Raw genomic sequence first — 15,203 nt, 5'->3', positions numbered from 1 at the left:
TCCAACTATTCATGTTTGATCAATTTCTCACGCATTATCATTTTTCGCAATTTTCAAGTAATTCTAAGCCCAAAACATTATTGGCACATACCCATTTTCCAGATTGGTCGACTAGAAGAGAAGAGCACGAATGGGAGGAGCATCATCTGCTAATCTAAGGGATTAAAGCATGCTTCCTTCTCCGGATTCGGTTTCATTCCATTTTTGCTTTCGAGCTGGTAAGAGCTTCTCCGAACCTGCTTAGCGAGGAGCACCTCGTAGCCAGAAGCCTGCTGAGCTGTTGATCAGCATCTGGTTTATGAGATTTCGGCTCGTGATAAACTCATCTGTGGTGCAGTCAAGAATCAAGCCCGTTAGGCATCATTACTACTATTAATAAACAAATCGAGCTTTCGGCTTGTGGTATCGCTCAAGATTTCAAACTTAAGCTACGTTTTCAGATTTCGATTTCAGCCGTGTGATCTAATACCTGTTGCTGATGTGTGCCATCCACACCACGAAACATTCACCCTGCTCGTCTTATAAGCAGAGAACTTATACAAATTTCTACACTTGCGTTGGGGATTCTTCGTTTAACCATGGCAATCAACTAATAACATCCTGTAGTGCGATTCATCTATGACAGCATCCGAGCTAACAAAGCCTTTGGCTCTTTTCAGGGCCACCAAATGTGTGTAAGAGAGTTAACAGAGTAATATTTCAGACTTTATTTATCACATTGCCAAGCATTGAATAATATTTCTCTCAAACCATAGGATCAACAAAGCGATGATTGAAGCTTTCATTATAACCCTCGAATAACTTCCTATAGACACATTTCTGTTAAATATTCTTTAATTAGAATTACTTTGATTTTGCTTCAGCATGCTGAACAAGCCTCAATCACTATTGTTCTTTCCAATGCTACCTTATATTTCATAGGAGGTTACTAATATAATTTCAAAATGATCATACAACCTGAAGTGAAATTTCACATTTTCATAGATAAATATGACGAATTCATCGGATAGAGATAATGTATATTTGGGACATGATTAAACGTACACTTGGCTGCAAATCGTTATATGCATAAATATTTACGAAAGTTTCGAGCACTGAAAACAGTATGAAGTCAAAACGAGCAATAAGAACGACATCAAATTCAGTTAAATTAACCATCGTGGTCCTACGTCACCAGTTCGTACAACCCCATAGGGATGTAGCCTTATAGTTTTTGTATATTACTTCATTATAGTCCTTCATAATTATCTTGAGCGAATTATACATTAATTCTCTAATACATTCCTGCATTGCTTCTATTGAGTACTTACGAAAAAAAAAAACTGTTCATTTTTCAAACTGATCTTCCGAACTATTTGTAAATGTTTACACATTCTCCTAGAATATCGTTTTGTGATTCTATAAATGGAAGGAACATGTGATTCCAAGAAAATGGCAGTTCATTAGACAGTTAAAAAGAATCTCCATCAATGTCTATTGCGAATTCATCTGGAATATTACCTTTCTTGCTAATTTGGAAACCAATCCACCTGTTTTTTTCAAAAACAACTCATTGACTTCAGGATTTTCGAATTCATCTAGAAATCATTCCGTTAATACTTCCCGATATTTCTCTGAAGCTTTTTCTGGGTGCCATGAACAACGAATCATCTAAGATATAATTCCGACAAAGAAAAGTGAAGCCCCTAAAAATATTCAATATTTTCGAAAATTCGAAAGAAATTATGATGAAAGGGGTCACCAGATGTGCAAACATGTTGTGAGGAAATTAGAAATAGAATTTCTGGAGATTTTTTAATTTGCTTAGAGGACTTAAAGGCACGAAATTATTCTTGGCAAAAAATGAAAAAATGTTATACAGGACTCCTAGAGTAATATCAGCAGAATTTTCAAATAAAATTCATCACGAAATTTCTTGAAGGAATATTGATTTTATCCTTAAGCAATATCTGGTGGATTATTTCGAGTTTTTTTTTTCGCTTATTAGCTATACATCTTGGAGATTTCGCAGTCAAGAATATATGGCGAAATCGAGGCGAATATTTCTAAGCCATAGATTAAATTTATCTAATAATGAAAATTTCAAATGACCTTTTACTTTTTACCATCATTAGTGGAAGTTGGGCCTACTATGACCTCCACAAGAATCTGCAGTCAAAAAAGATTCACAACCGCACCAAATGTACCATGTACAAAACGCTCATAAGACTGGTAGTCCTCTGAAACGTGGACGATGTTCGAGGAGGACCTGCAAGCACTTGGAGTCTTCGAACGTCGGGTGCTTAGGACAATCTTTGGCGGTATGCAGGAAAACGGTGTGTGGCGGCGAAGGATGAACCACGAGCTCGCCCAAGTCTACGGCTAATCCAGTATCCAGAAGGTGGCTAAGGCTGAAAGGATACGATGGGCAGGGCATGTTTTAAGAATGCCGGACAGCAACCCTGCAAAGATAGTGTTCGCTTCGGATCCGGTTGGTACAAGAAGGCGTGGAGCACAGCGAGCTAGGTGGGCGGATATCGATAGTGCATATCGATTTGGCGAGCGTGGGGCAGAACCGAGGATGGAGAGATGCGACCACGAACCGAGTTTTATGGCGTGAAATTGTTGATTCCGTGTTATCTGTTTGGATGTTAACTAAATAAATGAAATGAACGAAAGCTAGGATGAATTTGGCGCAGGCAGTAATTAAAAAATAAACGTGAAATTGTTTCTGGTCAATGAGATATCCTTATTTCTAGGAGCTACTAACCGGTTGCATTTTTGAAAGTCTATCTCTCACAAAAATATGTTCTTACCAGAGTTGCTCGCTGTCGCTATTAACGCCTAAAATTTGCCGATTTCGACAGGCCGACTGCGATACAATTCGGATCATTTTGTATCCCATCAGATCATGCTGGTTATTCCATCACCAGTGCATTGATGGCGATAGATTATGGATATCACTGATGGGTTAAGTTTAGCCTTAAATTAAGCACATAAAATGGCAATTTATCAGTACGATATTTTTGACAGTGCTTTAGATAGATTGAAACTTTATGTTGGTCACTGAAAAACAATAATAGCATGGTTAATTACCACGTGATCACTCATTCTACAGTGATTATGATCTAGAGTGCGCTGTCGCATCACTTCCTTTGGTTGTCAAATCAAAGTGATATTGATAGCTCGCAAATGATATTGATAGTTTTAGAGCATCAGCCATCAACTGATATGATTGATATTTAGCAACTCTGGTTCTTACTCAAAACAAGCAACTTTGCTAAACATTTTGATAGCCTAAAAATGATTAACACTTCAGTGTTCGTGCTGTTGTATTTTGTACACAAACCTCGCCCTTCGTACACAGCTTGAATTTCGCTTCCTATTGATGCATTTGAATGCAAATTATCAACCTGTTAAAAGCTTGATATTTCATGGAATTTCACGCTTCTAGCCCAGAAATTTCAGAAAAAGTTTTTGTTTACTCTCGAAAAATTTCTGACGGCTTCAATTTCTGTGTGATATGGTTGCATGGATGAACCGATTGAAATGAATTTATCTTAGTCAAAATTACGATTTTGCATGAAAAAAAAAATGGTTGATACAAGTGAAAAACAGTCTTATACATCGAAACATCTTGTAAACTGAGTGGGTTTTTTGATTTAAACTGGGAAATTTGTTGCGAAATGACTCAAAGGGTCCAAAATATTTTGATTATCCTATCTTCCGTAAATATTTTCTGCATTGTTTCGATACGACTCCTAACAAATTATAGTATTCTTAGTAGCTAATTTATCATTAAAACAGTACAACTGGAATTAAGTGAAACTTTTTTCTATTATATAAATGTATTCCCTAACCTCGATTCAACTGCAAATACTACGGTTCCCCAAACAAACATAGTTTTGAAATTATTACAAATTTCAATTTTTAATATAAATGAAATACCGTTAAGTCACCGACTGGCCGTGCGGCCTCCATTTACAGTGCACATATACAAATTCCTACAGAATATTCATACAATTTTCACAAATTATTCTTTTGTCAGCAAAATAAGATAGAACTGATAAAATGAAGTTGTTTTTGTTACAAAGCATTTTGAAAAACCTAGTTTATGTAGTCAAAATCATGTGAATTCTGTTTGATAATGAGATTTATCAACACTTTTAGTAGAAACCTCAAAAATTCATATTTTTCATTTTAACGATAAAGTATGGTTTTTTTTCTAAATTTCAACAAGTTTTCATTGTGGATACTATTAGTAAGATGTATTTCATCATCTGAGCAATAAGATTTTACGCAAATTAGAATTTTTTATTGTGTTTTAGTCGAAACCCAAATACACGGTGAATGGATCCTTTTCAATATATATGGTTCCTATTACCGTGCATTAGTGTAAAAGGCGTGACATTGTTCGATAATAATAGATTTATTGTTATGTCATAATTAAACTACTTCATATTTAGTTTTTGAGTGAATATGGAATGGTTTGGACAATACAGTAAAAACTCCTATAACGATTTTCATGAAAAAATAATTATTTAGCCAATGTTTAAACTTTTTATGGTTTTTATTGTAAATGAAGTATTCAACTCTTAAAAACAAGTGCGCACACTACTAGCAACATAGTTGCTCCATCAACAACGTTTCTTCAAGATACAAAATTAAATTATGACGAAAACTATACGCACGGTGAATGGTGACATAGAACGATACGAGGCGACCTTAACTTGTCATTTTCAAACATAATTTTTGAGTAATTTTTTGTTAAACATCACTAGTTTTAGGCTTTTTCCTGAATTATTATATAATTACACGCTACGTAGTGATATTCTAGTAAGCTTTAAATCATTTGGAAAGGTTGTATACTTTTTTGAAGTGCATTTTTTTCTTAAATGCACGGTGAATGGTAACTTGACGGTAATATCGGCTCTGACTGGCCCTTAGGGCATCCTTTGCTATCAAATTAATGAGAGAAGTTTTAAACATCATTTGCCAAATTATCCTTACCTTGCTTTTCTTGGTATTGATTTGGTTTCTGATTTGAATAAATATTGCAATATCTTTTCCACTAGTTTAAATAATATTTTATTTACGAACTGTTAGTGAGTAATTTCAGAATCAAGTTTGCAATGGGTATTTGTTCATCATTGTACGATAACGAAACTTTTTCAAAACTTATTATTTTGAAATCTGCTAAATCAATAGCACTCAGTAGAATACCGTCATCTTTCACTAGCAAACTGAAATCATCGAGTGTAAATGATCTCATCAGTCCCGCAATTAAACATGATCTAATCGTGCAATTAGTTCACGTTGCTCTCGGTACATTTACTTGCTTCGAAAAGCGAACGACAAACCCTATGCCGTTCAGCATTCTGAATAGTGTTTTACTTCTCTAGTTTTATTTTTTTTTTTTTCAACCCGTATCTGCCCGTCCATGGGATAATTCTCTTTGTTTTCCGCAATTAAAATCAATCCACCCGAACACCCGAGACGCTGCTATAGGATACCCATACGGTAAATCCATCGAAGAGCGAATCAAATATAATTGAGTTTGCTGCTGCATGCAACCCATATAGGCCTCTATAGCATATCGTGTGCTCTAGCTACCGATGACGACATCCAACTGAAACAAAGTGGTTCGAAGACGGCTCACACGTTTAAAATCAATCACGATCAGAGGGGTTCCAATAAATTGGTTAGATGAAGGTAAGTATCTAGGACTCATGCTAGATAAAAATTCAAATTTCAATAATCACATTGAGGGCATTCAAGCCAAATGTAACAAATATATATAATGTCTGTATTCACTTATTAACAGTTAGCCGAAACTTTGTCTTAAGAACAAGCTTTTGATATTCAAACAAATTTTCAGGCCAGACATGTTGTATGCTGTACCAATATGGACTAGCTGTTGTAATACCCGGAAGAAAGCTCTGCAGAGCAGTCAAAATAAAATTTTGAAAATGATTCTGAGGCTTCCTCCCTGGTATAGTACCAATGAGTTACATAGAATATCCAATGTTGAAACATTGGAACAAATGTCAAATAAAATAATTAATAATTTCAGGCAAAAATCGTTGCAATCTTCTATCGCCATGATAAATGCGTTATATATCTAGGGTAAGTTAGGTTAAGTTGATTGAGGACGTTTTTTTTCTCTTATTAGCAGGTGAAATCAACTCACCTGTTAAAATTATGAACTGCTACGGCAAATGAAATGTAATATATTGTTAACAGAATGTTAAAAAAGTATAATTTAGTATTACCAAATTAGGATGACAAAGTTTTTTAATACAAAACACCTAGTTTAAGTTTTTAGCCTACATTTGTTCCAGATCAAACCACTGTGCAACACGACGTCTAGCGGCTGCAGCGTCGGAGAGCGGCGGCGCGGTCGGAAATAATTGATTTCTACTTTTCCTCACCTGACGCGATTAATGGTGCTAGCAGCTCCGAGACCGGCCCCCTTCGGGAAAATGTCATTCCTCACCCAGGTTCCCCCGTCTTTCATATTTATGCACCATGCAAGGATCGACGACGACGACAGGCAGGCTGGCAGGTACCACCAACAAATGATCCCTAGTATAAACGCTCAACGCTCAACTGCTCCAACTTTTGGAATCCGACTCTGCTGGATCGCCAGGTGCTTTTGTTTTAATATTTTCCCACTGCTCTGGGAATCGGGTGAAAAAAATAAATCCTCACCGGCACGAATGGGTATCGAAAGCGCGTTAATTGAATCAAGTATAGTGGGAGCAGTACGGTGGGGTGTCGAATGCTGAGAAGCTAGAGGACGAAAAGAGAACATAAATCAATCATTCACATTCGAAGGTACAGGAACGGATCAGATACTAGTGATGATTAGGAATGATAAATCTAGTAAGGTTTTTTGTGCATGTTGAAGCTGATGAAATCAATCAATTCACCGGGGAATGACATTATCTTTCAGGATTTGTATTATTATTTTGTATTATTTTCTTCAGATATTAATTTAAAAAAAAATCTGTACAATACTTGTTGTGCCGCGTTTAACCGGAAATTATTAAAGATCGCGAACTTTTTCTCAAACACCTTGAAGAGAAGAAACACACATTTTTTTACTAATGACGACAAAACTTTTGTTCAAAGTCGTCTTAAAAGGTTTCTCAAGGGACTGTAAGTCACCTGAAGAGATCGAAAATTAAATAATTGATAAATTTGGATTTTCCCCTGTCCAAGTAACCATTTTGAAAATCAGAACCTAACATGGCAAACGTCGGAAAGACTTTTCATAAGAACATTATTTAGTTCACTTTAACGAAAGTGAACTAAATAACGTTGAGGTTTTAGACAAAGTTAAACTTATGTTTGATGTCCGGGGAATATTTCCATAATCCTGGAGGAAATTTTCATAAGCCCACTTAGTGCCATCTGTGTCAAAATTGGGGTCAAGGTACCAAATTTTACCTCATGGATGATAAATGCATGGTTTGCGGAGATTTTTCTAAGGATTTTTGTCATGCGAAGAAAGATACCAAAAAGTTTGTGCGCAAACTGCGGGGAAACCATAACTCGTTCTTTTGGGATTGCCCTTTGCGCAAACGACTTGTCTATGCTCATGCCATAAAAAAGTAAAGCTAGGTGCTTTATTGCTGCAGGGATTGAAAGTAGAATTGTTAAATTGCTTTATAATTACTTAAAAATTCACAATCCTAGTGATTTATAGCAAGAACAAAAACATACCATTTGCCAGCCATCGCATGTAAAAGAATGCACTTGATGCATAAATTGTACCAATCACAACGATGACAGCTGTGCAACGTTGACATCATTCTAGTATAATTATACGTCTTCTTAAACAGTTCCTCCCACTGCAAGATAAACCAACCCCATCAGCTTTCAAGAGCGTGAGATCTTTTCATCAGCCCATTCGTAAATGAATGCAATTTAACCACTTTGAGGTTTCTATCTAAAGTACAAAACTCACCTATCATCATCAAGCGGGGCAATTTGCGTAATGATTGCAATTTTTCCGAAAGCGTCCCACACCGCCAGCCAGTGTCTCGATGTGCCCCTAGAATGTGAAACACATATTCTAGCTACAACGACGAAATAAGACATGAAAGGGAATGCTCGATCCGACAGATTGTTAACTTAATTAATATGCACATTCGTTGGAAATTGCCGTGTGCCAACCCCAAGCGAATTCGCCCACATCGGTGCACTGTTCAAACAACAATAATGAACTATTCAAATCGAGAATCTGCCGGTGAACCCTCCCTCGAAGCCCTGTCAAATGGAGAGAAGAAAACGCCGAAGAAGAGCAGCACAATGAAACTGCAATTGCATGCATGCCGATACAACAACGGCTGATGTTGGTTCATTTGCAAACACGCCCAGATAATTAAGTTGAATCAATTGAAAGTGATGGATGTTTTGGACTCAAAGTAAATGAAAAGCAGAAAAGTACAACGGACTGGTGAACAACGCCAATTGTACGGTCATGACACCTGTGACCTGGAAATTAATACTTGTTTGTTTCATTCAAATCTGTTACATATGATTTGCATTTTAATACGATTTTAGATGTATTCAAGAAGACCCAGATGCAGCTCATATCCGTTAACAGTCCATTTAGAGCCTATTGCCAGTCTATTTCTATTCTATTTCCATTCCATTTCCATTCCATTTCCATTCCATTTCCATTCCATTTCCATTCCATTTCCATTCCATTTCCATTCCATTTCCATTCCATTTCCATTCCATTTCCATTCCATTTCCATTCCATTTCCATTCCATTTCCATTCCATTTCCATTCCATTTCCATTCCATTTCCATTCCATTTCCATTCCATTTCCATATCCTTTTTTCCTTCGTATCAACCAATTTACTGTCAAACCAGCATCCAAATGCATGACAGAACCATCCACCAACGTGAGAATTGCTTAGTTATTATCTAAATTGCAGTGCATTCAATTAGGGCCCGATTGCTAATGAACAAATAACAGACCAACATTTGATCCGGTACTGAACGAGAATCTCAAATATGGTTAGCACTAGGCACTTGATGCAGTGCCCTTGTCTTGACACCTTGTACATAGCTCTCCCATACGAAAGGTGTAGGAAAAACTGAACAGCTGTTGTTTGTGAGCCCATCTGGCTCTTTTGACCGATGCTGATGTCATCCCCATCATCATCACCCAGATAAATAGTGCATTCATCTTTGTTCGAGTGGAAATTACCGTTGCCTCTCTCGCCAATGAATACGGTCAATATAATTTGTTAGTTATAATATGAATGATGTAACTCTGTATAATCTTTAAAGCGGAATACCTGCACTACAGAGGAAAAAAAACTTGAATATGGGTTGCGCAACCCCACTCAAACGCCAAGCAGTCTGGGGAGGAAACTGGCAAAAGATTATGTATTCCCGGGACACACCAAAGACTGCCAAATCGCTCTACGGTCGTTTGCTGTCAAAATATTTTGAGCTAATCAACGTTTTTAACGCTGAACGTTACCAATTTTCAAAGAAAATCTGTTCGTTCTGTAAATGGAAATAGAAACAAGTGCGTTCTGTAAATGGAAATAGAAACAAGCAAGAATGACATGTTTAAAAGTACAAAAAAAAGTATCTTGTGCGGATACTGGCCAGGTGTGGAATGTCAAATGATCGTTTTCAAGAGTAATAATAGAAATGAAGTAAAGCAGTACTTTATCATATTGTTTATCTAAGATTTTTGTTTTAAGAAGAACAAAGCTATAAAGCAACCCAAATGGGATTTATATATTTAAAAAAAAATCTTATATTATTACATACAGTTCGACTAATTGAATGAACGATTTGATACTTCATTCAATTCACTGCTAGTTATTCCTGGTACGTTAAATTGGGTTTTGTTGCATTGCGTAGTAATGGAGTAATTCGTAGATTGCATACTGAGGGCTTTCATGCTTTTGCTTTCTCGATATTATTCTGACTGCTTATGTCATTTTCGTATTCGTATATCGTGTGGCAGGTACGATGATGCTCTATGTCCAGGAAAGTCAAGGAAATTTCCAGCACGAAAACATCCAGGACCGACCGGGAATCGAACCCAGACACCTTCAGCATGGCTTTGCTTTATACCCGCGGGCTCTAACTATTTGGCTAAGAAATGCCCCTACGCTCATGCATGCATTGAATGGATCATTAAAATAACCAAAACGGCCGCTATGAAAAGCATAGATAGCGCCACCGTAGTCTTGTGTGTTTGACAGAACATTAATGCTGTCACAATGTTAAATCCCATATACAGTGGCGCCTTTTTTTTGATGCGGTGAGCACTTGCAAAAACTACCTTCAATGATCCATTACTACACATGTAGATGTAATGCACACTGCATGTTCGCCAACAAGTTTAACTAAATTGAACCCCTCTGCTTCGGACAGCGTCTCAGTCCAAGTTTTAAATTACATCCACGGTTGATTTAAAACTTTTCAAATCCCCATGCGCCGTTCTCTCCTGGCAGCCTTTCCGCGTGCATCCTCCGGGTAGCAACGAGAACCGCAAGTGATGGATTATTGGAGCAAATTGTGGCCTCCAACAAGCAACGTTCGGCTAAAAGCAATACACACGGTTTCAATGACACAGGCGACCCGAAGTTTGTCGCTTCGGTTGGTACAAGTTTATGATTGATGACATTTTTGATTGCTTTACCCGCTCTCTCTGCGCGCAGGTGCCCACACTTCCACTGCACACTCCGCAGCCCCAGCGAGCTTCAGCTCAGTCATTCTCCGGTGTTTATTTTGTCATCACTCGATGATGCTCGTTAGGGTGCGGTTTTCGAAAGTATTCACAACATCTCTTCTATTGTTCTTCTGTTTGAACACGGAAGAAGCTCATAAAAACAAAAACATCAAAATATGAATAAAAAAATATCAATAAAATCTTTAATATTAGTTTTTTTAAGTTAAATTAATAAAAATGATGAGGTACATCATATAAGCCTCATAGTATACCCTCACAAGATTCGTTAAGAATACATTTAAACTTCTTTAAGGACTGTTCTTTTTATGTCCACTTTTCTGCGACACAAATTAGGATTAACGACCGGTATAATAAATAATCAATATTTTCATCAAACCATCAAATTAGACGGTCATGAGTCATATTTCGGTCATAACAAAGCAACACTGTTCCATCAAATTCGAAAAAAAAATTCGTTATTTTAAACAAGAATGTTCAACAATCATGGATTCCTGATGCTGATCAAGTGCAATTATCATTTGAACACATAAAACCTAATTCCATTATTGGCAACACTGCTCTAAAGTAGTATCAGTATAGGTTACTCGCTATTCGACCTGAAACTACTTCAAAACGTCATATTTGAATGTTAACCCCTCTTCATTTTTTACCGCTAAAAAAATATTCAAATCGCGATAACTTTTTTTGTATCTCGATATTTTTGTACCATTTTTTCACAAGATCTCAAAAAAACTCTTCTAGTTTATGAATCCATGTCGATATTAACCATTACTGATCTAGTTTTGAAAATATTCCGCTGTTCCTTGGGGGACCGACATTCTTCATATAAAATGTCTTTGGCGGCCATTTTGTGTTTGGCCAATTTATCAAAAAAAAAAAAAAATAAAGTAAAATGTGTTTTATACAATGACGGGTAATAAGGAGCTACCCTGAATAAATCATACAAATCTATTCAGTATTCTTCGAGAAATCTAAAAATTACGAAATGAGGATTTTTAGTGTTTTCAAGATCTTTATTTGTCCAGCGCGGTACCAAAAACATAAATGGCTACGCGTCGGTCCCCCAAGGAATTTTGGAATATATTTGGATCCAGATGACCAATTATGATTATCGACACGGGTTCTTAAGCTAGAAGAGTTTTTTGAGGGCTTGTGAAAAAATGGTGCAAAAATATTGAGAAACAAAAAAAGTTATCGCGATTTGAATATATTTTTAGTGGTAGAAAATTGAGTTACCGGTAGAGGGTTTTTTTTTCTTTTTTTTTTTTTTCTGTGGCACGCAACCACTATTTATTTAACACATCTTTTAAAATACATACAAACAATTTTTAAAACACTTGTGTACTGCGTCCTTATTATTCCATCGTTGTTGTCGAAGATATTGTTGAAACTTATACAGTCTATTATCCAAAATTTTTCAAGTTGAACGCAATTGCTTCACAAACAAACCAGAGTGCTGCTTTTTCTTGGCAGGCTGCCGTATTCATAGAAACACCAATAATTTCTTCAGGATCATCAAAACTTAATTTTAGTCTCTTCACAATCAATTCATGTATCCAACTTCAAATTTCTTCTGATCCTATGCATTGTTTAACACGGTGCTCTGTTGTGTCTAGCTGTCCACAAAACTCACAACTATCAGAACTTATTCCTCTTATCTGGTTTCTAAACTGCTTAACTTTAGTACTAACAATATCATTCAAACACATGTAAAGTCCTTCTTTAGCGTTAGATGATAGGAACGATTTGCTAAAATTTTCCCAGACTATATTCCATTGAAGGTCAGGCATTTCCTTCTCTACCTTTACAATGCAACTTTGCTCTACAAGTAGAGCATTATAAATGGACTTTGTGGAAGTCAATAAAGGATTTGAGGTTATCTCTAAAGCGAAAGATAACCATTCTCTTGCGTTGGCCGTTAAAAAATTGTTGTGATTCTGAACCATCATGAAATGATCGATTGGATCCTCATCATGGACAGAAAACAGAACGTTTTTTACGAATAATGCTTTGCATTTGAGGACAGGGTCAATGAGAGAGAGTCCTCCTTTACTCTCATCCAGGTACAATTGATTACGGGAAACCTTAAAGATCTGTCGGTTCCATAAAAACATCCAACAACTTGCATTTATTTGTGCTTTTATTAGGTGGAAACACCTGTGCCAAATACCATATCTTTGATAAAACAAAGGTATTCAAAATCCAGACTTTTTGCACCAAATTCAAATTTCAATCAGAATGGGTCTTTAGACAGTGCTTCATTGCTTGAATTACTGCATCATAGTTTTTTGAAACTGTTGCTTGGAACTTTGCATTAAAGATAACTCCCAATATTTTCAGATGTTCCTTTTCTTGAATTTGGTGCGGCCCGGATTTGCAGTTGTTAAACCGCATATAATGCGATTTATGGAAGTTCAATTTTATTTTAGAATATATACTAAAATAGTTGATGATCTCCAGAACCGTGTCGAACTCATGATCATTGAGGATAAAAATATTGAGATCGTTTGCATAGGCTAATACCTTAATGAAAGTGTTAGCTACAAAACAACCCCGAATATTATCACTAATCATTCGTATGAGCGGTTCTATGTACAGGACAAACAGTGCCATGCTGATCGGACATCCCTGGCGTACTGAAGAATGGATAGGAATATCATTCGTGAGAAATCCATTGAAGATAACTTTTGAACTGGCACCATGGTACATATTTTTCAAACAGCTGATGAACTGAGCTGGAAATGAAAACTTTTCTAGCACAGCCCAAAGAAATGAATGATCAACCTTGTCAAAGGCTTTTTCCAAGTCTAAACTCAGGAGAAGTCCTTTTAGTCTTTTCGTTTGTCCTGCGCGAATAGTTATATTCCGCAAAGCCTTCAAATTATCAACACAGGAGTGTTTCATATTACACGCTGTTTGTCCAGGTCCTATTATTTTTTCAAGTAATGGATGCAACCGGTTTGCTAAAACTTGGGTAAACAATTTATAATCTGCATTTAACATACTGATTGGTCGTTTGTTGGCTATGTCATGTGGATCACCCTTCTTAGGAATTAGGCATATAATTCCTTTTGCAAAATTTTTTGACAGGCGCACGCCGTCAATCAGATATTTGTTGAAAAGCTTGAGCAAATCATCGATACAGAGATCGGAAAAACGTAAATAAAACTCGTAAGTTAGACCGTCTGGACCGGGGGTCTTTTTTTTGGCTACCTCTTTCAAAACGGATTCCAGTTCTTCTCTTTCGATAGGTCTAATTAGAGAAACTCCATCTTCAGCTGAAAGTTTTGCATGAAGATGGTCAAGAATTTCATCATAATTGTTTTCATTGCTTTCTTTTTTGAAAACCTTACTAAAATGGTCAAACAAGAATTTTTTCAGTTTAGCATTCTCAGTGGTTGCCACGCCTTCAATATTCAAACTAAATCCTGAATTCTCTGTTTGTCTTTTGATTCTGGAGGACAATTGAAATAAACTAAGTTTTTCATCTTGTAAAAGTGAGTTTGAGTGGATTTTCATTCCTAAATTTGATAACCTACTATGTTCAATTTCCATTAGTTTGGACTTAACGAAACACATTTCATTGTAAATGTTTTCACCATTCGCTTGTTTTTCAATTATTTCATTCAGACACGCATAATAGAAATTTTTTCTCGATGATTTTGCTGGTTGAGAAGGAAACTTTGCCTTTTGAAAAACTTGGAGATTCTGTTCTTAACGAAATCATTCCACCATACATTGATGTCATTACGATACATCATGTTGGTTTTACAATCTTGGTAGGTTTGTACCAATGAATTGCAAACATTTTCATTCAGAAGGATACTTGGATTGATTTTCCAATAATCTCGTCCGCGGACTTGGTTCACCACATTTTCAGGGACTTGATATTTCAACTCTACAGCGTGATGATCGGAAAAAGCAACAGCTTTAGTTGTAATCGTTTGAACTGTGCCAATGAACTTCAATGATGCATAGTAGCGATCTAATCGTGATTTTGAGTCGCCACGAATAAACGTGAAATTCGTTCGAACATTTTTCTTCTTTTCTATATCACAGAGCTGAAGTGTGTTCACCAACGTTTCCAGGCCAACGCAATTATTTGTGCTTTTACTGTTTGAATCTGTTTTCAGTAGCACACAATTGAAGTCTCCTACCAGTACATTTTGTTGAACAGTTGATATATGTGGAACGATATCAGAGGTAAACATAACGTTTCTTTCATTTTTGTGGCCTGAACCTGAAGCTGCATAAATATTAACAAAATTTATATGGTCAACTGACACCGATGTTATACGTCCATTTGGACTCATAATAACGTTATCGAATTTCATTGTTTTTCTCACTAGAATGGCTGTGCTCTTATGCTCAGTTCCAATATTGACGATAGCAGCATGAGAAGAGAGAAAACCAAAATCTTCAAATGCTACTTCTTGGAGAAAAACGACATCTATATCGTTATTCCACACGAAATCTCTCAGAAGAGAT

At 36.4% G+C, this 15,203-nt stretch overlaps 1 long non-coding RNA gene across 1 annotated transcript; it reads right to left on the bottom strand.

Moving 5' to 3' along the window:
- Nucleotides 1–6,614: 6,614 nt before the first annotated feature.
- LOC110678390 lies at nt 6,615–8,216 on the bottom strand. Its single transcript, XR_002501561.1, has 2 exons — nt 7,952–8,216; nt 6,615–6,771 (listed from the first exon to the last, which is right to left on the bottom strand). It is a non-coding gene; the product is annotated as an uncharacterized LOC110678390 (long non-coding RNA).
- Nucleotides 8,217–15,203: the final 6,987 nt, after the last annotated feature.

This window comes from Aedes aegypti, chromosome 3 (genome assembly GCF_002204515.2).
Source record: "Aedes aegypti strain LVP_AGWG chromosome 3, AaegL5.0 Primary Assembly, whole genome shotgun sequence".
Classification (NCBI taxonomy): Eukaryota; Metazoa; Arthropoda; class Insecta; order Diptera; family Culicidae; genus Aedes; species Aedes aegypti.
Note: the sequence above shows the minus strand (reverse complement) of the source record. Positions and strands in the feature narration are given on the sequence as shown.